The sequence below is a fragment of the Nyctereutes procyonoides genome, unplaced genomic scaffold (assembly GCF_905146905.1).
Source record: "Nyctereutes procyonoides isolate TBG_1078 unplaced genomic scaffold, NYPRO_anot_genome, whole genome shotgun sequence".
NCBI classification, from domain to species: Eukaryota; Metazoa; Chordata; class Mammalia; order Carnivora; family Canidae; genus Nyctereutes; species Nyctereutes procyonoides.
Window position 1 is genome coordinate 14,955,863 of NW_026575159.1, and position 24,868 is coordinate 14,980,730.

Consider the following 24,868-nt stretch of genomic DNA (forward strand, 5'->3'; position numbering starts at 1 on the left):
TTACCTTGTATATAATTATATTAACTTGAGTAACAGCATGGGAATGATTTGGACTTGGGATACAGTAAAACCCAAATAAAGGTGTTTACTTGTTGTTTTTTTGGTGTTCTTTTGTTTTATTTTAAAGCATTGACTGTGGTTTTTATTTTGTTTTTAAAAAAGAATCTCACATTCATTTAATTAGTATTATATAACTTATTTATTTAATTGTACTGACGTTATCTAGGTGCTTTTACATAGGTTATCTCATTTAATCTCCACAATAAAGGGTGGTTGCTATCATTATTTTACAGCTGTGGAAACAGGCTAAGAGAGATGAACTAGTTTGTCCTAGAACCCCTTGATTAGTAAAAGACGAATTCAGATTGAAGTTTTATTTTTATTATGAACGTTTCTGCCACCATTTTGAATTTTAGGATTGAGAATTATTCACAGTTAGAGTGCCTGGGTGGCTCAGTTGGTTGTGTCCAACTCTTGATTTCAGCTCAGCTCATGATCTCAGGGTTGTGAGATCGAGTCTTGCATTGGATTTTCTCTCCCTCTCTTTCCTCTGCCCCTCATCCTTGCTCTCTCTTTCCCTAAAAAAATTTCACAATAATAAGCCTCTATTTTAATGCACCCCATTTTGAGGGTGTATATAGGAATGGTGACCTCAAAGTTGAGTCCTCCACTAAAATTCTTGATTGCTGACTTATGAGAACCTAACTAAGTTATTCAGCCTCTCTACCTCATTTTCCTTAATTGTTAAATGGGATAAATAATGCCTACCACAAAAAGTTGTTCTGCATTTGTTTATTCTTTCATTCCATCCTTTACGTGCATAAATGAGTGAATAATGCCCTTTTGAAGCATTGTCACTAAGTTGCAATTTACTCAAACTTCCTCCTTAATGTGATGCCTAGTAACTGCCTTGTGGTTTAACAGGTGTAATACCCCCTTTCCCTCTCCCATTCTCCACTCCCAAACCAACTCAGGGAGTTAGTCATAGTCAGGTCATGTTCAACATACTTTTGCATATTTTAAGCTCCTGGTATTCATAGCCTTTTGTCTATTGCTCCCTCTCCACACATACCCCCAGCATCCCTTGTTCTAGTAAAAGAAATCTCAAGTTTTACTTAAAGAATGAGTTCTCTTCCACTCTATATCATTTGGGCAGGGATGACCCCATCCTTGGACTCCAGCCATAGATATACATGTCTCTATCCTGATGAATCAGAGAGCTGGCTGCAAGATCTTGGCCAGAGTGATTGATTCAGGGATGTGCAAGTGACACAGTGGGGCCAATCAGAGGGAATTCAAGAATTTATCAGCTAAAATGATTAGAAAAAAGGCCCTTTTACCCACCAAGCTTGCTAAGTGAATGGATCTAAGTTTGAAGTTGCTGGAAACTGCTTTTGCTGGCTCTACTGGGAATCTATCTGAGAATGTGGCCAAATGCAGAGAAATGCTGAAGCAGGAGCTGGAGAGACCAGCAATGCCTTGATGACATTTTTTGGAGGCACTAGGCCTAGTGGTTCCTAAGTTGGCCACATCCCTTGAACATATCAATTACAGGAGGCAATCATTATTTCAGCCAGTTTGAGAAGAATTGCTGTTACTTGAAACTGGATGAGTCCTGATGGGACTCCAAACTGGTGGGCTGGTGTTCCTGAACTCTGAAATGCCCCATTTCCTCTCATTTTGAGGCCTTTGTTCTCTTCACCATAACCTTTGGAACTCAAGGCCGGCTGCTGTCACTATACCATGCCCTTGGGTATGGTAGCTACTGGCTCTATTGGTAAAAAAAAAATGCTCTACTTGAATGATGACCAGCAAAGCAAATATTTATTATGCAGGTCCCTGACTGAAGTTGTTGATAGGTACGGTTATAAAATTAGACCAAAAAATCTAAAATTTTTTAGATTAAAAAATCAAATGAACAAGACTCACCTGAACTCTAACCTAATTTCGTTAATTCCAAATCCTCACTCAATTGCCTGCTTAAGGCTCAGATCCTTTAAAATAAAAGCAGTCAACTGTTGGGCATCCTGTACAATCTGTTGTGCAATCTGTCCTCTGACGGTACTTTTTACCTTCAATTTTTAACTGGATATTTATTTTTTTTAATTATTTATTTATTCATGAGAGACAGAGAGAGAGAGAGAGAGGCAGAGACACAGGCAGAAAGGAGAAGCAGGCTCCATGCATGGAGCCCGACGTGGGATTCGATCCCGGGACTCCAGAATCGGGCCCTGGGCTGAAGGCGGTGCTAAACCGCTGAGCCACGCAGGGATCCCTAACTGGATATTTAAAATGCAGTTAAAGTCTCAGTTCATCTGTTCATTTATTCAGCATCCACTTCTTGCCTACCATGGTACGCTGGGGACAGAATGGTGACAAGACATAGTGCCCATCCATATGGGGCTCATGCTGTAGTTATAAGCTCTTAGGGTCATTTTCTCATGCAGGAGCTATATCTCTCTGTGTGTATGTGTGTTTGCAATGTCCAAAATTTATGTTGGGGCAGAGATTGGCAGGGCATTCACTTAAATAATCTTAAATAATCGTAGTCATCTTAAAGCTCCAGAACTATGCCCAGTGAAAGGCCTGTTGAATAGATACTGAGAAACTTCTTGCTCTTGCTGTGGCTTTGGCACCAGAATCTCTGTCTCTGACTTTCACAGAGGGAGTATTGCCTAGTCCTTAAGAGCACAGGCTCCCCTAACAGGCTGGATTCAGCTTTCAAATCCACTATTGACTAGAGATGTATACTTAGGTATATTACTTAACCTCTGTAATCTCAGTTTCTGCATAAGGGAAATGGGATAACATGCCTAATATTTTGGATGGTTTCAGAGATGAAGTGAGGTCTACATCTAAGTACTTAGCACTGTATCTTGTAAGTAGTCAATCCTTAATAAATGGCAGCTGTTGCATTATTCCTAAATTATTCTTACTTGGTTGAAAAGACCAACGGTAAGAAGTCAGTTTACTTGTCCTTCAAGAACCAGCTTCAATGCTCTCTCATTTTAAGGGAATTAGTTGTATCATTATTCAACAGTCCTTCTGCTCTTGTGCTTATTATAGTGGATTTAATGATTTTCTATAAGGTTTTCTATTTTCTTTGTAAAATGGGTTCCATGTCTTTGTTATCACTTTATCACCATTCCATACATGGAATCGTGTTTGATTTACAGTGACCATTCATTAATTTTAAATTCAGTGGACAGATACTTTAGGGATTTACTTTGAAAGAATTCCTGACTCTGTTGTACATGGACTGTAATGAGGCAAAGGCAGAAGCAGGTGACTGGTTGTTAGGTTATCACATTGATCCAGGAAAAGTGATAGTGGCACAAACTGGTAGTGGAGGTAGTAAAAACTGGTCATATTCTGGATATACTTTAGAAATACAGCTATATATTTGGAAGGAGAAGAATGAGAGTAACAAGAAATAAAAATAAGAGACATAGGAAATGATAGGAAAAACATTCCTGTTCTATGATTCCCAAGAAATGCATTTGTTTGATAGTAAATTGATTTGGCCGGTAGATGGCTCCATTTTCCTAAAGAAACTTAAGTATTCTTACTGTGTGTGTGTGTGTGTGTGTGTGTGTGTGTGTGTGTGTGTTCTAGAAATTCTCAGTGCTGCTGTACATTCGGTTTTCCCAGACTGACACGAAGGCTTCACTGTGAATTAATAAGCAGTTTTGACTTTCTTTGTTCAGATAGAATTATATACATTGGCTCACATTTCTAACCTAACTTCTTCATTTTTGAGCCACTATTTAAGAACCACTAAGAAACTTGAGAAGCTAGGGAAACCTTGTGTAGGGTGGTTACTTTCACGGATTTCAAAATGTTTTCAGTTACTCATTCATTCATTTATTGAATGTTTGCTGTGTTCCAGGCATAGTGTTAGAGGCAGTAAAAAATATTACTATGGATAAACTATCTTTTATATCCTCTCTCTATAATGATTTAAATAAGAGCACCACGATGTTTTTTTGGTAATATTTATTAAACATTCACCATTTGCAGAATGCAGTGCCTTAGCACATTGTATATGTCCTCTCATTGAAATCTTCACGATAATCCTATGTGGTAAATGTCCACATTTCAGGGATGAGAAAACTGAGGAACAGACAAGTTAAGGAACTAGTTGAAGTTCAATTTAGGATTTTTATTGTGTACACTGGTCCTTCTCAGTCACCCAACTCTGAGCATCCTTTGAGGTCATGCAGACCTGCAAATTCTGAGTAGTGGAGGCATCACTTATGATCACTCCTCACAGAAGCCTGACTCCCTTCATCTGCCCTTCTGTATTCCTTTTGCAGTCACTGAGGTTCTATCACTTTTGTAGAAAAAAAAAAAAACAATTCTAGATTATATTAGTTATCTGCCTTCTGTGAGCTCCTCTGAACTCCTACTCATATTCACAGGAAAGCCTGCTTATTTGTACTGAATGTGTCTAATAAACAATGGAGAATGAGACTAATCATTGAAACCTCCAAGTGGCAGATGGGTTTCTGTATAATTTGGAGAAACACCCTCTTAGCAGACAAAAGGGAGGACTGCTGATTATTCATCACTACACATTCTCCCTTCTTTAGGAATAGAATGCCCCCATTCTAGCAGGATCTATGGTTATACATGTAGGGACTACATTTCCCAGCTACCCTTGTGGTCTGGTGTGGCCATGTAAATCAGTCCTGCCCAGCTGGATGGAAAGAGAAAGTACATGTCTTTTATCCTAAGGATGAATGCATCTGTGCTGTTTTGCCCCTTTCCTGCTTTCCCAACTTAGCATCTGGTCTTGAGGGGTAGGGCACATATATTGTAGGCTGGAAAGCTAGTGATCCATATGTGTTTTAATAAGACATTTATTAAAACTCCTTTGTAATACCTTGTAGGGCAGGTCATATGCCAGTAGAAGTTACTATCTAGCCAAATTTGTTTGAAAAAAGTTACAGTGTTAACGTGTTCTGCCTTCTCCTTGCCAAATTTAGCAAAATTCTCTGAGTTATCAGTCGAGTTGTTAGGGGTAGTGCTAATGAAGCCATTTTTACTTAAGCCATTATCACCTCCTTCCTATCATATGTTATTCAGAAATCGGGAGACAGCCTAGTGCCAAAGATCAGTGAAACAGCATCGTCTATCCCTTTAAACCCAGTATTTCTAATTATCTCAAGGTAGATACAATGAAATTGAGGGAAAGAAGGATGGGAAGGAAAATTTTGGCTGTGGTTACTTGTAAGGAACTAACTGGAAATAAATAGGTCAAATGTCTACAAAGCTCAGGAGGACATACCACTACCGAAGAAACCAGAAGCCTGGCCTGCAGGATCCTGTGTGACTCTTTGATGCCTAGGCTTCCAAATACCCACAGTCTGTGGGTGGGATTGAGACTAGTGTAGAAATAAAGGCTCGTAGTATGCAAGACATTTAAAAATTACACATGTAGCTAACAAAATAGTAAATAATATTTTTTTCTGTCTTTTACTTTAAAAACATATCTTCATGATGACCTGGATATCCAAGTTAAAATTTAGAATCCTGAAATTTGGAGTTTTGTTGCAACAGGCCATGGGTAGCCAGCCTGTGACCCAGTGCACATCTGCCTTTCCTTCCTAGTCCTATTTCTAACCTGCATCAAAGGGCCTTGTCACACATGTAGATATTCTACTCCTACATCCAAGATCCAACACAACCCTGGTCTCTGCCACCACCGCCAAACAGCTTAATTGCTTAGCAACTTACCATTAATGGTGCTGGTGTGGCACACATTTCTGGGTAACATATCTCAGGGCAACCTATTATACTTGAGTTCTTCCTCTTTCTATCTCTTCCATTCTATTTCTTCTTTCTTGTTATCACTACAGGTATTATTAGCAAGAACAATGCATTTTTTTCTCTGAGGAGCTGTATACATTTATCATATGATGTTACAACAATTTGTTTACATGCCTCTGAAATCTGTGTTTCTTGAAGACCAGGCTTATGGGTACACTCTTGTCAGAATTTTGCAGCATCAATGATCTTGTCTTAACACAACATAAGTGTTTAACAAATATTAGTTGAGAATATGTGAATGAATGAATGTGTCCTCAGATTGCTAGGATCTATGCAATAAATTGGAAATGTACCAAGACTTCTAAGTTTTCTCATCTAAGAGAGACCATACTAAAATTTGGAAAACTGGATTAGAGTAGAAGGTTCAGAAATGCGTCATCTGTGCAAAGAAAGACCTAAAAAATGGTCAGTCCTGTTTATATTTCAAATTACCCAGAAATATTTGGTTTTGCTTCAGTTCTAGGAAGGGCTCAGGTTTGGAGTGAGGTCACATTTTTATCAGCAACAGTTCACTTAATATTGCTTATACAAGCTTTCTAAAGCAATGACTAGAACATATGTTTAGACTTTCCCGAGTGTTTGGGCTAAAAAAAAAATCATCTATATATTAGTGCAATGATTCTCAGTAGTTATTCAAGAGGCTCCTAAGTTAAGAAGATCATGTTGTGTGGTTTAGTAACACTGAAACCTTTCCATGCCCCCTGGTCATTTTATCTTTGTTCTCTTAGAAAAACTCAGAATAGTATAAAATATATTCTTTATTTTCACATTTCCAACATTACTTTCTTTATGCACATATACTGAAACCATCTGTCTAAATTGTGGCAAAATCTGCCAGTTCCAGATTGGCCTCATTAGTCATTTGAACACACATAAACAGAGGGATTATGGAAACATAAATAGATCTTGGATAGATCACCCTGGTCTGGGAAGGGTTTTCTCATCAGCAGCATCATTGCCAGACATGAAAAGGGGCAGGTTTACATCTTTAAAATGCTTGGGAGGAGTTTTTCCTTCAGAAAGTGGATAAAAATTTCCCAGTGACCCATTTGATCCTTTATTGTATGATGGAGTCACCTCAGCTGTGAACCAAAGGTAAAACTAGCATCTGAAAGAGTTAGCAACATCCTTCAGAGTAAAATTCTACAAATTTCATTCTGAGAGAGGAGTGTATCTAAAAGGTGAGATGAGGGACACCTTGGTGGGTCAGTAGGTTAAGTGTCCAACTCTTGATTTCAGATTAGGTCATAATCTTAGGGTCATGAGATAGATTCCCACATTGAGCTCTGTACTGAGTGCAGAGTCTGCTTGAGATTTTCTCTCTCCCTCTCCCTATGCCCCTCTTCTTGCTCTCTGTCTCTCTGTCAAATAAATAATAAAATCTTTAAAAGGTGAGGTGAGAGATAAGGATATTACAAAAGTAGAAAAAAAAAAGGAGAATAATTTTGGACACTATTCTGAAGATAGTGTCTTCCCAAGTGAGTCATGATCTCACTTCCCAGATGTTTGTCCTTTTTTTTTAATTTTTATTTATTTATGATAGTCAGAGAGAGAGAGGCAGAGACACAGGCAGAGGGAGAAGCAGGCAGAGGGAGAAGCAGGCTCTATGCACCGGGAGCCTGACGTGGGACTCGATCCCAGGTCTCCAGGATCGCGCCCTGGGCCAAGGCAGACGCTAAACCGCTACGCCACCCAGGGATCCCCCAGATGTTTGCATATGGTCCTAGCTGCTGCCTCTTCCATATGAATAGCAGTAATTTAATTTTGAGAGTGAATTCTCTACCATACAAGTGCAATCTCTGCCATGGTAGGAAGTCTGTTCATCTGTATTTGCCTTGGAACCAACAGAGTCCAAGATATCATCAGGGAAGATGATCTAAAAAGTAGACCATGCTAACATGGTCTAAAATGAGGAGGAAACTTTCCCAATGCCCAACACAAACAGCAACAACAAAAAACTCTTGTATCACTGGACTTTTGCCATGCCCTAAATTCCATTCTTTGAGAGTCATTCTTTCAGTTCTCAAAATTTTGTTAGTTAGGGTAGGTTAAATTGTACTATGTTTAAATTGCAGTAATTTAATGTAGTAAGAAATTTATTTCTTGTTTCTGTCAAAGTTCAATGAAAATCAGATAGTTTTTATTAAAAAAAAAATCCTGAGAGGATCATCCCTGCTCCTTCCATTTTGTGATGTTGCCATCTTTAGAACATGCTATTTCTGGAGCAGGGGAGACAGACCATAGGTATATTGCTGTAGCTGGAAGTGCTGTGATGCAAGCACTCGGATTCAACCTACCTACAGGGATGCTGGGAAGTATGGCACTCTTTCATATCCAGAAAGTAGAAGTAGGCTTGGTGAGCTTCTAACTGATTTCTTCCACAAGGACAGTTGGGTTTATGGTAGACTGAAAACATTGCAATAATATTTTCCATCTCTTTCCATTAAGAGATGAAAGCTATAACCCCACATTTTCAGCCCATGCTAGCTAGCCCTGATGTCTTGCTTTTACCAATAGAATGTGGCTGAAGAGGGCCTTGCTAGTTCTATAGCCTTGTTTTCTAGAGGCCTTGTAGCTTCTGTCTTTGTCCTCTTAAAAATGCTATCTTGGGACTTCCATGTGAAGAAGCTAGCTCTAGTCTCCTGGATGATAAGAGGCCATGCTCAGGGAAATCAAGTCACTTCAGCCAACTGTGAACATAATTGTCATACATGAGTGGATCTTCAAGCCTGCTGAATCTTCTGAGGGTGACTATATGAGTGAGCCAGGTGAAATGAGCACGACCAATGGACAGAATTGTGATAAATAATAAATCATTGTCATTTCAAGTCTGCAATATGCAACTGATACAGATTTGAAAATTTTCAGATCAAAATGGGAGAGTCCACCTTTGTAAACCTGAAACTAGTGGCTTATAACAGATCCCACTTCTGTGCCCTTTCCAGTGTTCCTGATGTGTGTGTGTGGTTTCATGATTGTGTACTTCTTGGGTTGGGTTCCCCCAGAAGCCAAATCCGAGAAAAGGATGTGAGTGTCAGTTGTTTATTTGAAAGGTAAGTCCATAAAACTCTAGCAGCTGAGTGGGAAATGATACAGGAAAGGAAACAGAACCAAGAAGGGTATGTTATTGAATTTATTCTTACTGGACAACTGGGACTCAATGCTGCTGAAGTTTGGTGGCTAGAGTAGATCACAGCCCAGAGTTTTCCCAGCTGAGAGGTTAAACTGAAGAATTTATCCATCAGATCCTATTAGTTACTGATAGAGGGATTCTGAGGGTGGGAAGAGTGTCATAATGCCTTGGTTCTTCTGGTGTCTACCTTGGGCACAGACTGAGTGGGCTCCAGTGATTAGAGAAAGCCTCTTGGGAAGAGTTCCAGGGCTCCTGTTTGTAAAACTTTCAGTTGGCCTTCCTTGGAGTGTAAGTACTTACAGTGTTTAAATTGTTGTCAATATCTAAATATACAGAATATTAATATCTAAATATATAATGTTTCAATCAAATAATAAATTATCACATTAAATATAAACTTGTAGTAAAAATTCTTAGGTGCTCTAGTAATTGAATTTTTTAAAAAATATTTTATTTATTTATTCATGAGAGACAGAGAGAGAGAGAGAGAGAGAGAGATTGGCAGAGACACAGGCAGAGGGAGAAGCAGGCTCCATGCAGGGAGCATGATGTGGGACTCAATCCCGGGTCTCCAGGATCAGGCCCTGGGCCAAAGGTGGCACTAAACAGCTGAGCCACCCGGGCTGCCCTAGTAATTGAAATTTGTAAGGTTCACTGTATGTTCATTGTTGCAAAACTAAAATACTGTGAATAGATCATGATGATTTTGAAGTATGTTAATCTTGTGTTAAAAGAATTAAGAACCTTAGGGGCACCTGGGTGGCTCAGCTGGTTAAACATCTGCCTTCGGCTCAGGTCATGATCTCAAGGTCCTGGGATAAAGCCTGCTTTTCCCACTGCCTCTGCCTCCACTCCTCCTGCTTGTGCTCTCTCTCATTTTCTCTGTCAAATAAATACATAAAATATTTTTTAAAATTAAGAACTTTAAAATCACTTAAAAAATATTGGCACTTAATATGAATATTGAGAGTATTATGGCTGTACAACTTGGAAAAATACTATTTTTGTATGAAAAGTGTATGTAAAATTTAAATAATTGATTAAATTACTTCTTAAACTTTGTAAAATTATCAGGTAGATTAATGTTCTTAATGTTAAATAATTATCTACTGAGAACTTCACTTAATTTTTGGTTATTTTATTTATGTATGATTTCTTTTTCTTAAGTATGGATTTCTTAATGAAAAGGAATATCTGGGAATTCTGCATAAAAATGAATATCAACTTAAGTATCTCAAAATTTTAAGAGTTGGAAAGACCTCAAACTCTTTCCTAAAACATCTAGGATATATATCCTTGATCCAAACATAATAAAAAAAATTAAGGGCGGGAAGAGAAATGTTCTTTATTTCATGAAATTCTATTAGCCCATTGAAATATAAATGTATATTCATTATTATAAAATCTGCCAGTGTTAGAGGAAATGGGTTAAAGGAAACCCACACCAAACACATTCTGTTCACTCAAATTTCAAAACAGCAGGCTTTACAAGAATGCTTTTAGAAGAAAACTCCCTATTGTTTTGAGCCTAGGGAGGTTTTATTTTGGTTATGGAGGGGGAGGGAAAGTTTAATAACTTTGTGGCAACTTACTGTTAGCATGCTCTGTACCATAGCACCAGCCAAATTGCTCCTTCTCAAGGCAATTGAACCAAGTTTCTATTTTGTATTGTTGACATGCAATTCAGTAACCATGAGTGCAGTCAAGCACCTGGCAGGGCTGAGGAATCACTGTTCCTGCACTACAAGGTCAAAGTCCTAAAATTTGGCCACCAGTGCGATTTTTAATAAATAATAATAGCAACAATGATAAATTTAAATGACATCTCAGATTTATTTCTATGTTCCAGTGGTTTCTTCCATGATGGTGATTCAACTCTAGGTAGGCTGTGGTCCAATACAAATTTTAACTTTTTGCCCTTTGGCGCTCAACCAAAAAGTATATTTCCTACACCTCTACTATGTGTGTGCATGCCTGCATACATGCATACACATGTGTTTGTCTTGCAACAGTAAGCATTTACTCTCCTGGTATATGGTGGTAACTACAAGTTAGCTGATGTCGCTCCACCTGGCTTGCAATTCTGGGACCCTGACTGAAGTGGGGACCTGAAGTGGGACACGCAGTTATTGATCTTCCTGTATCCCAAGACTATGTATAGTCCAACATCAAAGTATTGGTATTGATTTTTTTTTTTTCCCAGAGGCTTCTCTTCTTGGCTTTTAATTTTTTTATTTTTTAAAGATTTCATTTTTTTTTATTTGACAAAGAGTGTAAGCCAGAGAGCACAAGGGGGTGGGGCTGGGAGTTGGGAACAGACAGAAGGAGACAGGCTCCCTGCCCAGGGGCCTGATCCTAGGACCCTGAGATCATAACCTGAACTGAAGACAAACACTTAGCTGACTGAGCCACCCAGGTGTCCCTCTTCTTGGTTTTTTTATATGACCACCTTCTCAGTGTGTCCTCACATGGTCTCTTCCCTGTGAGCACATGCTCCTAGTGTTCCTTTGTGTGCCTACATTTTCTTTTCTTATAGGGACACTGGTCAGTTTGGATTAGAACCCACCCTCGGGGGTCTCATTTTAACTTAATCACCTCTTTAAAGGCTGTATCTTCAAATACAGTCCCCTTCCAACAAACTGGGGATTTAGAGGTTCAATATATGATTTTTTAGGGAATACGGTTTAGTCTAGAACACTCTCATAGTTTTCCCTTGGACATGGCATAGATCATGTCTATTCAAATGCCATCAGCCAAAGCAAGTCACATGATAATGGGGGAGGTGTAATCCTCTGACAGAAGGAGGGAGTGAACAATTAGGAATAGAAGTACAGTCTACCCAAGAATGGATATGTTTATACACTTGTCACTCTTGTCTTACGATTTGTTTAAGCATATATATCAACACACCTAGGAAGTTAATAGCAGGACTCCAAAGACTTAATAAGGTCATTTCCAAAATGACACCTTGGGACTTTTAAGGATGGGGCCTATAGTCTACAGAGTCGTTGCAATCCAAGATCTCTGATACCATGTCTGCATAAATATTTTCTGTATGCTACATAAGTAACATAAGCTTCATGCAAATATATTAGCAATTGTAAAACATTCAAGCGTACAGAAAAAATAAGAGTATAAAAATAACATAAGACACCATCTGGTGCCACCATTCAGACTTGATACTGTGTCATATTTGCCCTAGATCCTCCCTCCTATATCTTAACCAATTGCTATATTTGCTTTATCAGGTTATCTATTTACCTCCATGCCTGTATACATCTATCCACCATTTTTTAAAATGAATTTCAAATAAGTTTAAGACATCAGTATATCATCATCATCACTAAAAACTTTGGGACACAAATTATTACTAATTTAGGTACTTGTTTATAGATGCTTTTCTGACGTAAGAGTTAAATTTGGCAAAATGCATAAATCATCATTATAATAGGCAGTGAATTTTGACCAACACATAAACAAAACTATACCCAGAACCTTATCATCCCAGCAAAAGGTTTTGTGTCCCTTCGTAGCCAAGCTTTACCCTCGTCTGCCTAAGGGGCAATTGCTATTCTTAGTTCTTTCATTATAGATTTTTATTTGGTATTCTAGAATTTCATATTAATGGAATCATACATGTTTACTCTTGTTCCAGGTTTCCTTTACTTAGTGTACCATTTCTGAGATTCAGCTATATTGTTACCTGTATCGGTAACTCGGTAACTCATATCTTTTTTTTTTTAAGACTTTATTTAATTGACAGAGCACAAGCAAGTGGACTAACAGGCATAGAAAGAGGGAGAAGCAGGCTCCCCACGGAACAGGGAGCCCAATGTGGGGCTCGATCCTAGGGCCCTGAGATCATGCCCTGAGCCGAAGACAGATGCTTAACCAACTGAGCCATACAGGCGCCCCTGGTAATCCATAGCTTATTGTTGCTATGAATTCCATTGTGTGAATGTACTACAATGTCTCGATCCATTTTCTTATTAATCCAGTTCCTGGCTGTTTTGAATAAAATTTAGGATTTTCATAGATGTATACTTTCACTTCTCTTGGGTAGATACACAGAAGTCACAGGAGAAGTAGATGTTCCATTTTCAAAGAAACCACCAGATATTTTTCCAAAGCGGCTATACCACTTGATGTTTGAGAGTTTAGGTTGCTTCCCATATTTGCCAAAATCAATATTGTCAGTCTTTCATCTTGGCCATTCTGGAGGGTATATTGTAGTATGTGATTTTTTCCTTAAACTTGGATTTCCCTGATGACGAATGGTGTTAAGCAGTTTTTCTGAGTCTATTGTCCATTCATATACGTCTTTTTGTGAAACAGCTGTACAAAACTTTTGCCCATTTGCCCCTCTACTTTTCTTTTTTTTCTTTTAAAGCTGGGCATGGAGCCCAATGTGGAGCTCAAACTCAGGACCCTGAGATCAAGACCTGAGCTAAGATCAAAATTGAACCCTTAACTGACTGAGCCACCCAGGTGCCCTGCTCCCTTCTACTTCTAATAGAAGAATTCAGTCTTTCATTGGCACTAATGAACTGATTCAGATTTGACTGTATGTCCTCCAGTTTCTACTCACCATGATGGAGAAGTTACATAACCTATTTTAAAGTCACTAGGGGTTATGATATGGCCATATTGGCTCCATATGTTTTTGGTCTACTGACCTAACAGGCTATTTTAAAATAACTAAATACTGGCATCTTTGTTGTTTGTTACATCATGATTTTTATTCTTAAAACATATATATGTTAAATCATTTACATTGTAAGTGGAGCTAGAGAGTTGTATATTAAATTAAAATTTGGAATCAAATTATCCATCACTAAACGACTCTTCCAAAAGTATTCTGACTCATACCCGTCTCTTATTTAAAACTTTTCAAAATGTATAGTTACTGTTTTAATTTCCAATTCCATGAGTACATTTGAGGTTTCTATTAGTCTGCTTAGGCTGTCATAGCAAAATAGCACAGACGTGGTGACTTCAACAACAGACGTAGTTTTTGCACAGTTCTGGAGGCTATAGAAGTCCAAGATCCAGGTTCCAGCTGATTCAGTTTCTAGTAAGATCTTTTTTCCTGGCCTGCAGGTGGCTGGCTGTCTTCTGGTCCTGCCTTCTGTCCTCATATGTCTTTTACATGTGTGTGTATGCAAGTGTTAGGAGGGGTGTGGAGGAGAAATGCAGAGGCAGAGAACCAGCTCTCTGTGTCTCTTCTATAAGGACATTCATCCTATTGGATCAAGGCCCCATTCTTACGCCTCATTTTACCTTAATTACTTCCTTAGAGGCTCCCATCTCCAAATAGAGGCATACAAGGGGTTGGAATGTCAACATATGAATTGGCAGGAGTGGGGTTGGGGGGCAAACATTCAGTCTGTAACAAGATTTAACAGCTTTTCTTTTCTTTATTAGTCATTTGTATTTACCTCAAGGGTCCCAGGTAAAGTCCTCAAGTTGTGAATGTATGAAAGGAAAGAAAAGGAAACTGTGTTGGGGGAAGAGGAGAGAGGGAGATTCTCTGGCTCTTCCTTTAGTCTTTCCTCTTTTATTCATTGAGGATTTGATTTCGATTTAACTCCCCTCTTTTCTTCTAAGACCACATTCATTTCTGAAGGGCTGACTTCTTCCCCTTGGATAATTTATTTTACCTTGGAAATTTCTTCCTCAATCATCCCACCTGGAAAGATTCAAGAAAGTACAAAAGAGTTTTCTTAAGTGTAGATGCTGATCCTGTTTCAGGTGGAGTAGTATCTGAAGGCAGAGTGTTAATGATGATCATCTCTTATATATATATTTGTAAAATATATAAAACATCAACCTTTCAGCATTCAATAAATTGTAATAGTAATTCTAATGTATTTAATATCTCTCATCTCTTGTGTGTTCCTGTAAATATGTATTGTCTAATGTATTTTACATTTTTATAAGTATTATAAAATTTATTCTTCTTTCTTTCTTTCTTTCTTTCTTTCTTTCTTTCTTTCTTTCTTCTTTTCTTTCTTTCTTTCTTTCTTTCTTTCTTTCTTTCTTTCTTTCTTTCTTTCTTTCTTCTTTTCTTTCTTTCTTTCTTCTTTCTTTCTCAATGCTATTAAGATCCATCTATTGGACTGTGACCCTTTCCACATTATACCTATCTATTTTCCCAGTGACAATCTGATATAGCTCCTAGCTCCTTATCTCCAGCACAATGTGACTGTGATCATCCTCATATGCAGTCCCACTTAGGTGATAATGTTTTGGGGATATACATCTGAGAGTGGAGATTCTGATTCATGGGGGGAATGTCTATATAATATGACTCAGCAGTGCCAGCTTACATTCAGAATGGTTATACTAGTCTTATAGTTATGCCAGCAAGTCTCAAGGACTTCTATATCCCCATTGTCCCTCAGCATTAGTCAATGTTCTAACTTTTGTTAGTCTACCATGTACCTGGTTATTGTCAAATATTCATTGTTGTTGAGAGAGAGTTTCATGAGCATAAAGCAAAAAGAAAGTCTTTAAAAAGAAAAACCATGGCAAAGTGCCATAGTTTGTGTATTTGTTTTAGGAACATAATTTAGAAGTTAGCTGGTGGTCAAAGGGACACAATAAATTTATTTGAATTGATAACTAAAATGAAACATTTTTTTTATAGGCATTAAGTCTTGGATCAATACATTGGTTAGACAATGTGGACAGACTTGGCCAGTAAGATTATATAGTGGATAGTTTCTAAAAACTGTACAGGTTCAATTGTAGTGCCAAGGTTTGGTGGAAAATATATTTAAGCCATTTGATAAGACAAAATTATTTTATTAAAAATAAGTATTGCCAAAATGTATTGAAAATAACAATATTTTGATATTCTCAAAACTTCCTGAGGGTATTGGGTTAAACAAAGTACCACTGTGTGGAAGACCAAGAGTCATTCAACAAGACTTATTAAAACCTTTTTGGTATATTTCCCAGAAACTAAGAAAGTGAATGACTTTGATGACTGGATAACAAATCATTTCACAGGTCAGGTACTTTCCAATTCTTGGCTTTCAACAAAATTGAAGAAGGAAATAACTAAATTGTCAGTTGAGAGACTATTAAAAATAATTTTAGATGATAGATCACTACATGGATTTTGGCATATAACTTGGGGGAAATTCAAAGAAATGGGTGATATTGCAATAAAAAATTCTTGCATCCCATTCAGCTTGTGGTAAGAACACATTTATTTTCAGAATTTATGCCTATAAAAGTGAAAAATAAGAAAGAAAAGAAAAGAAGAAAAACAGACATGATACGGAAAACTGTCTCATTTTAGTGACAAGTCATACTCATCCATGGATCCATGAGCTAATTGCAGAAAAAAAAACAACCTTTAAGAGATAGAATTCTAAAAATTATTTTTTTGTTCGAATTTCAAAATTTTAATATATTCTTTTAATTGTGGACAACTGATAATTAAGACAGAATCTAGATGAAATTTCTTAATTAAAGCAAAAATGTTTGTTTTAAATTTATATACATATTTTTTAAAAAAGATTCTATTTATTTATCATGAGAGACACAGAGAGAAAGGAAGGGACACAGGCAGAGGGAAAAGAAGGCTCCATGCAGGGAGCCCGGTATGGGACTCGATCCTGGAACTCCAGGATCATGCCCTAGACCAAAGGCAGGCACTAAACCGCTGAGCCACCCAGGGATCCCCGTATATAAGCATTTTTGTTGTAGAATATGATTAGTATGTCAAGTATAGTAAGGTGAACTTTTAGATATAAAAATATGTTAGGATACTGTGTGTGTGTGTGTGTGTGTGTGTGTGTGTGTGTGTGTGAAGTGCAAGGGGAATTAGGTGCAAGAAGAAAAGAAATGAGGTAAAATTCCTAATCATTAAGAAAGATCTTGTTTATATTTTTTTTAAATGTATGATGGTAAGTATCTAGCATTATGGTTATTTAGATTTACTGGACACACTTAAAAAGGTGATATACCCATATTATTTTACAATATCAATATTATAATATATCCCAAATCACAGACATTTTACCTATTCGAACATTTGATTTCAAAAATTTGAGACTTCAACCCAAATTTTGCACATTTTAGGGAGCATAAAAACATTTTGAAGACCATCAGCCTAATTCACACAGGTAATAGGAAATAGAGAAAGAATGCATTTATTTATCTATTTTAAAATTTTTATTTATTTGACAGAGAGAGAGAGGGAGAGACAACACAAGCAGAGGGAGCAGCAGGCAGAGGAAGAAGAAGAAGCAGGTTTCCTGCTCGAGCCCAGGAGCCTGGGATCATGACCTGAGCCAAAAGCAGATGCTTAACTGTGTAAGCCATCCAGGTGCCCCCAAAGAAGGCATTTAAAGCCAGATTTTTACTCGAGGTTGTAGCATTTTGTATCTGTTATAATTCAATAGAAAGAAGATCACACAGCAGTAGGAAGCATCATTGTTTTACCTCCTCACTCCCATACCCACAACTCTCTGAGGACTTGCAGACAGGCAAGAATGAAATCAACATGGTCAGAGAACTGGTAAATGACTGTCAAAGTCACAAATTATACGCATGCGTCTGCCTAGCACAGTGCCTGCCATCATATATTATTTCTAAGTATTAATAAAAGTTCATTAAATGAATGAATAAGAGACTAGGGCTTTTCTCATTAATAAAGTTTCTGTAAAGACAAGCATTTCAGTTTATACTTGTGTTGTTATTTTTAGATCTATGATCATTTCAAAGTTTACCATAAAACTTGTAAGTTTCCATAATGACTAAAAAACAAACACTCTAAATAAAAAAAGACAAGAAGAATCACTGACACTCTTTTTGCCAGATGGATGCCTATTTTTAAACCCAATTTTGTATCAGAATTAAAGGTAGTAACTCCAGTGAATAATATTAAATTACTAAATGTAAGCTATGTCCACACTATATTCAGAATAGGGTCAATTCAGGCCTTAAATAATGCAAGACAGGTTATACCTTTACCTAGTTTAACTGACAAGAGGACTTTACAACCAATTCTTGTTTGCTCATGGCTAGTAGAAATGGACTAGATGCAACTGAAATCAATGCATTATCTCAAAATAATTAAGAGCATATGCCTGTGCATTCACTATTCCTTATCCTTTCCTTCTTTTTATTCTTTCTCCCTTTTTTTCTCAGCTAAACACATTGTGTTGAGTTTTAGCAGCATTAATTTTTCAGAACCATTGTTGGAATTAGGAAGGTCTTAGAAATGGATTTATGGTTTACCTTAAGTATAAGCATTAGGGTTCCTCACTTATATCCTGGGAGTATCCCGGGAATACTGTCACATGGTGATATATTTTTTTATAAAATTTGAAAACAGTAAGATATATTTAATTGTAGTTTGAGCTTCATGGGCTATATTTATGGGATTTGTGGTCTCTTCCAGGCATTGTTAAATTATTGCTAGCCATCTCATTATAGAAATGGCATTCAGGAATATTCCTACTGACCATTTTTTCTGACTCACTTAGGGTCATGTCTCAAAGGTGCTGGAAATAATGCTGCATTTTAAATGTGTCTTTGGCATCTGGCTTGGGAGTATGTGGATAGTGTAGAAGATAAAAAGTTTCAAAAATTGAGAAGCAGAAGCTGTTCTATGGAAGATTCTTCTGAATCTTATAGCTCATATACAAAGAATATTGGATACAAGTTTCCCCAAATTTATTAACATATTAAATGTTTACATGAGATTACTAATGATGTGTGTTGAAACTGAAAGAAATTTTTCGAAATAATGAACTATAAACAATACAGATTTTGATTAGCTCTGATAGAGGAAAGACTGAATTGTGTTTCTCTTTTCTCTGTAGGCAATAATATTATAAAATTGTTGTCAACGGAAGAATTAGTAAAGACTATGCAGCCAAAATAGGTAAATAAAAGTATTGTAGATATGTGCCAGGCAGGTAATAAAACTGTTTTTTTTCATTACCCCCTATTTTGTGATGTGTATGATATTGGTGGTCATCCTTTTAAAATTAATAGTTTGTTATTTCTTACTATAAATAAATGTTTTGTTTTCTTCTAACATTCCTTTATATCTACCTTTTGAATCTTGAGTTTTCTTTTCTTACCAAGAGTCCCTAAATTGTATATACTTCAGGCCTCACAAAATCAGATTTGTCCCTGGCCTTAGATATTATTTGGTATAACACTCTTATTATAAACATGAGAACACTGGTCTAGAGATAATTTCTTACTTCTCGGACTCAACTATTATGGGCAGGATTGTAATAACAATCCAGGCTGCTGGGCAGTGAGCTAAATCTCTCATGATTAATCTATGGATAGAACAATTTAAGTTTTCTTTGTATATGAATCTGCGCTAGAATTTTGGCTAGGAAAACAGTATTGTAGAATTGAACTCTAGACTAAAAGTCCATAGAGAGAGAGGAAAAAAATGTCAGCAGTTGTGCATGGATTTCTTTGAGAAAAAAGCATTTGTCAAAGTGGCTAGAAATGAGGAGGGGATCACTTCGGGGTTCTGCCAATTATTACCAGCTAGAAAGTCCCAGAAACCTCATCCAAGGCAACTCTGAAATTTAGAGATGCACGCGCAAATGACATTCAACAGCATCGTTGAATAAAGTAGGAAAGAACCAGATAATGTAAAACTCATTTGTTACTGATTGCAATGACATGGCCCGTGTTCATAGTCCCTAAGGCTGAATTCTCTCTGAATAATACAACAAGGGAAGCCCGAGGATGTTTCAGAGCTTGGACAGTGAGAGGAAATTTTACTAACTCCCGTCTGTCATTGCAACCTTACCACAAATGTAGTCTGGAAATCGATTTTAATGGTATTCTGTAGCTGTCTCTGCACAACAAAAATGAATGTGCATTCGGGGACCTCCAATTACCTAACATTTGCAGAAGGCAAATAAATACTGATTTTGTCTTCTAACAAGACAGAAACTTTGAATTTGAAAACTAAGCAAATCAGACTTTTCATCCTGATGAAGACTAACTGGACCATGATAGAATTTAAACCCATAAGCAGTAGTGATTTACAGAGAAGGCTTACAGTAGCTGTCCAGAGGATATGAGACTGCCATTAAAGACCTGCTTTCCGGGCTAAGTAGACTTTATAGCAGGGGTACTATATGGCCTTCTCAAATTTCAAAGGCCATTTGAAGGCACATTTAAATGCTAGGTCAGAAGCAGTCCCTGATGGAGGCAGGGCTGTCTCTGTGCTGTCTTTGAACTCATGGACAACAATGAGTGTTCGCTCTGCTTCTGTGGCTTTAAAGACAACAGGTCCCTCCAAGCATCTCCACGTCTCAAGGGTTCTCTAAGTCCTGAGAGGTACTCAGCTCAAGGCTTTGTAAGAACTGCCTTTGTTTGAACGTCTAGAATCCTCTCCCCTCCGCAGGGGAATTAGAATAGCAAAAAGCAAAATAAAGCCAATCCTGGCAGAGGCAGATAACAAATTACACTGCTGAGGAATTATGCTATAGACTGGAAGCTACAAACTGGCTGGCAATGGTTCAATCGAAATGGTGGATGTATTATTTGGCTTGCATATGATTTTTTAAAAGAAATTTGAACCAATATTCAAAACTCCTGATTTTGACACAAAGAAAATGTGGACTTGTCTCCAGAAATATTTTGCAACTCTAGGTTTCATTCTTACAGAGCTGCCAGGAGCTTTTTGCCTTACCACTGGGCAGTAGCCTGGGCACACACTCTTCTAGCGTTCTAGCTTCTCCATAGTTGCTAGTTCAGGTCAGATTTTTGAGAACCCAGAGTGGAGAGAAGAGAGCTGTGAGAAGTCACAAGAGTGCCAGCTCTCTCAGTCAGCTGAGAGATTGATCTGACCCTTTGAATGAAGAAAGTTTGGTTAGGAGGAAGAGCCTCAGACCACAATGTCTGTTCTATGAGCGTTCAGCAAGGCCAATGGGAAGTCTAAGAAATTCACTCGGCCCATAGTCCCATGACACCCAGTAAAGGGCCTTCTTTGGGACCCTTGTGGCCAGCAGAGGCTGGGAGCAAGCTGTGGGAGGCCTCTGATGCATTTCCAGAACGTTGCTGCTGGGGGGCTTAGCTCATTGGCTCCCCTCAGACAGGAATCTGAAGGGGGGGTTATTCTCATAGCTCCCATGCCTTGATTTACTCTGGTTCTCCTACTACTTATTATTTGTAAAGAAAGTTTGATTAGGATTCTGGTAGTCTGATTTTCCCATGTTCAACTGTTTCCTTCTTCCCCAGACCATGGTTGGCTTTGCGTTTGCTTCTTTTGTTTTAAGCCTGAGAATTTTAAGGCCACGGGCCAGGTGTGTTCTTTTGTCCTTTAAACTATGAAAAACAAGAACAGGAATAATAAGGCCACAACAGAACAACAACCAGCAGCCAAACAGAAATCTAGAGGCTCTATTTATATTGCAATGAAAAAGAATATTCTTATGGTCATTGACAGATCTACATTCCCATTCATTCATTCATTCATTCATTCAACAAATGCAGAATATTTACTACATAGTAGGTGCACAACAGTCTCTCAAGTTACCCCTGGTGTACCTCTAGCTTGTTGGTTTGGAGAAAAAACAAAGTGAATAGTCTTTCTAAAGTAACAGAAGAAGACCAGAGTATGTCAATATCTAAGCAATTTTGCTGCCAAGACATTTTTAACACTGGTGGATCTCCCACAGTTTGTTCTTTTCCTCTCAGCTGAGGAAGACACCTAGGACTGACACCAGTATGGGGCATTTGCACGCTGGGCATTTCTTGGCAGGTGAAGACATGCACTTTTATTTCCTTTCCCTGTTTCTCAGGGAGCAGTGTCATTTTTTTATCCTACCACCTTACCTTGTGTAAATTCCCTTCTTCCCTTAGGCGCTGGCTTTGTTTCTCAGCCTTTCCACATCTTCCCACATTATGTCAAATAATTGGCAGTTGGTGGGAACCAAGCTGTATGAAGATTTACTTAGGTGGCCCTAGGGTGGGGGTGGGGTGTCTCGGAAACACCTTGGTATTTACTGCTGTGGCATCTGTCAATCTGCACAGTGCAGTGATGTGAGACAGGAAAGAAGTCATAACACTTCTTCAGAAACCAGAGAGAGAAAAGAAAATGCGCATCTTGCAGGTCACCTAGAATATCCCAATATTACTTCAAATTATAAACTCAGTTCAGTTTCTAAATATGGGTTTTTAAGCCCAGAAAATCATCAAAATATGGAACTTCAGTGAAGGTTAATTTTTCTGCCCTCCCAGCTGGAGTGGACTAGTGTCTGGCAACTTGTGTTGGGAGTGAGGGTGTGGTCACACTTTCTTTTCCTACTTCACTCAACTAACTAGCTTCTACTTCTACTGTTGCCCATCTAAATCAGGAATCTGGGGGTTGGGGGGAGGAGGGGGGTACGGAAACAGTGGATTTTTTATCTGTGCCCTCAGAATATGATTTTGTCTCCTCTCCAGTCTCGCAGGTGTGTGGAACTCACTTTCTCTCTCTGAGCTTTTGTGGACTTTTAGGTACCATTCTTCCTGAACGTTTCCAGCTACAGCTCCTCCATTCGGAGGGCAATGCCCGTTCTTTGGTTGTTTCCTCACAGCCCTTGGTTCTTCAGCGGACCTTACCATGGGTACTTCACTTTTGGAAACACAATATTCCTTCTAGAAGACTCTCTTGGGCAGAAGTTTAAAAAAAAAAAGGCTCTAGGCTAGTTTTCTCTCCCTCAAGGCCCCAAAACTGGTCCATGGGAAGCATGCCATACTTTTGTACCACCTCAAAGGGGAAGTGCAATTTCTTTCTAGAGACACCCGACCAAAGTTTAGCTGACAATGTAGCTTGCTCACTCATGTATCCTTTCCTCCAGCCTTCCAGCAAGAGTCAGAGCTCAGCCCACCATGCCTACCAAACTCATCTGAGTCTCTACAAAGAGACCTGGTGGGAGGGGCATTTGCTTGCCAGGCCAACGGTGAAATGGTGGCTCCTACATGACTCAGAGCTGGCATAAGTCTCTTTAAATCCTCTCTCTCCACTCCATCAGACTTTTATATACTCAATTTGGTTTGGGGAAAACAGTCTAGACCACTAATATTGAGTTTCTGTTTTGGTCTGGCACTTTGGAATGCGGTATCTGTTTATCTTGGTGTCTCCAGTGAAACTTCAATGATATTATTCTATTATGCCACTTATAAAACATTTGATATGTTCATAATATCTTCTCAGTTTTCTTATGTATAATTTTGGCATGATAATGTCTGCCTTGTGCTGAATAGATAAATAATATCTGTGAAACACCACAATATCTAGCAAACAGGAGGAATTTGTCAAAAGTTAATTTCCTTCCTCCCACTCCTCTTCCCTCTCCAACTTAAATAAAAAGGCATTGTGCTATGATCAGGTGGGGTCTGTGCTGCGCCCGAGCCTTGGGGTCCCATGATGACAGGCTCCCCACACTGTGGGAGCCCTTGGGCATGTGCGACAGGCACTCAGATTGACAAAGAACACAACCTGAAGCCTGACGATTTCTGACTGGTCTGTGCCCTCGCTGAGGCTCAAGCAGCTCACAGACCAGTCTCCTTCATCCCCTTCTCCTCACTCCAAAAGCTGAGCTTACTGTTGCCAGGCCCCTGGGCAAACAGCATGTGAGATGGGATGGACATCGGACGAGTGAGGTGTCTACTACCTGCCTGGGCAAGGAGGATGGCTGGCTGCCCACAGTGCTGTCAAGCTGCTACAACTGGATGAGGAGTTCCTGAAGGCTGTGGATCATCAGGCTATGGCTTCATTACTAGGTGTATTATAGATCCAAGGGAACATCACCCAGTCATCCACTGCTAGTATCATCCAGACTTTGAGGGCTGCCCTGTGGACCTAATGGTGTGTGATGGGGCTCTCAATGTAACCAGCTCCATAATGTGGATGAGTATATGTAGGCCTAGATCCCCCTAGTCCCTCTGAACATTGCTATATACATCTTGCAGCCAAGGGGATGCTCTATAGCCAAGATCTTCGGAGGTCAGGATGTGACCCTGAGCTATAGCCATCTGTGTCTCTTCATCTCCAGTGTGCTGTGTGCCAAGCCCAGGAGCAGCCCCCACTCCAGCACAGGGGCCTTCACTGTCTGTCAGGGTTATGACCCCACTGAGGCCTTCCTTCTAGACCTGACCTTCTGGACCAAACCCTTGCGGGACTACTCTTATGATCCATATTTCAACAAGTTAGGTGGTCCTACTCACATCACTGTGCCATTTGTGATTGGGAGGGACCTGAGCTATTGTTTGGGAGGCAGTTACCCACTGGACCTAGAGGAAGGATCAGAGCACAAGTACACTCCACCACTCCATCCACATCCCTTCCCCCATCTCAACACCATATAAGGAAGCCTGCACATTGAAGAAGAAAGGGTGGCTGGCCAAGGAGATGGTCCCTAGGACTGTCCCATCCGCACAGGGGACACGTTGCCCCAGCCCCTGGTAGCTCCACAGCGCTGCACCCTGCTGGCCTCAGAGCTGGAAGACAATGAAACTAATTGTTCCCCTTAATACCTTAATACTTTCAGTTAGCTGGCAATCTGATACAACCGGGAAGCTGTTTGCTGTCAGGAAAACGAAAACTTAGATTGATGAACTTGTTCTCAAGTATCTCATCAATGGGTCCTGAACATTCAATTCCTGAGTGGGAATCTGCAACAACCACTATGAACACAGCATGGAAAGCAACAGCACAGAGACCTGTCTGCATTGTAGAGAGGGTTGCTGAGCGAGCTTGTGCCTCTTCTCTAAATCTTTCCAGGGATGTCCTGACTGTGTCTAGAATTTAGCCCCCAAATAGAGGTTCTTAACTTAAACTGGATAGAAATCAGGAGTATCTGTAAACCTGGGGGAAAATATTGCATCTTCATTTTCACTAATATGACAGAAATCTCA

General features: G+C 38.9%; 1 pseudogene; it reads left to right on the plus strand.

The window, feature by feature from the left end:
* Window positions 1-24,484, plus strand: part of LOC129502389 (putative tRNA (cytidine(32)/guanosine(34)-2'-O)-methyltransferase) — a 44,496-nt pseudogene extending 20,012 nt beyond the window's left edge.
* Window positions 24,485-24,868: the final 384 nt, after the last annotated feature.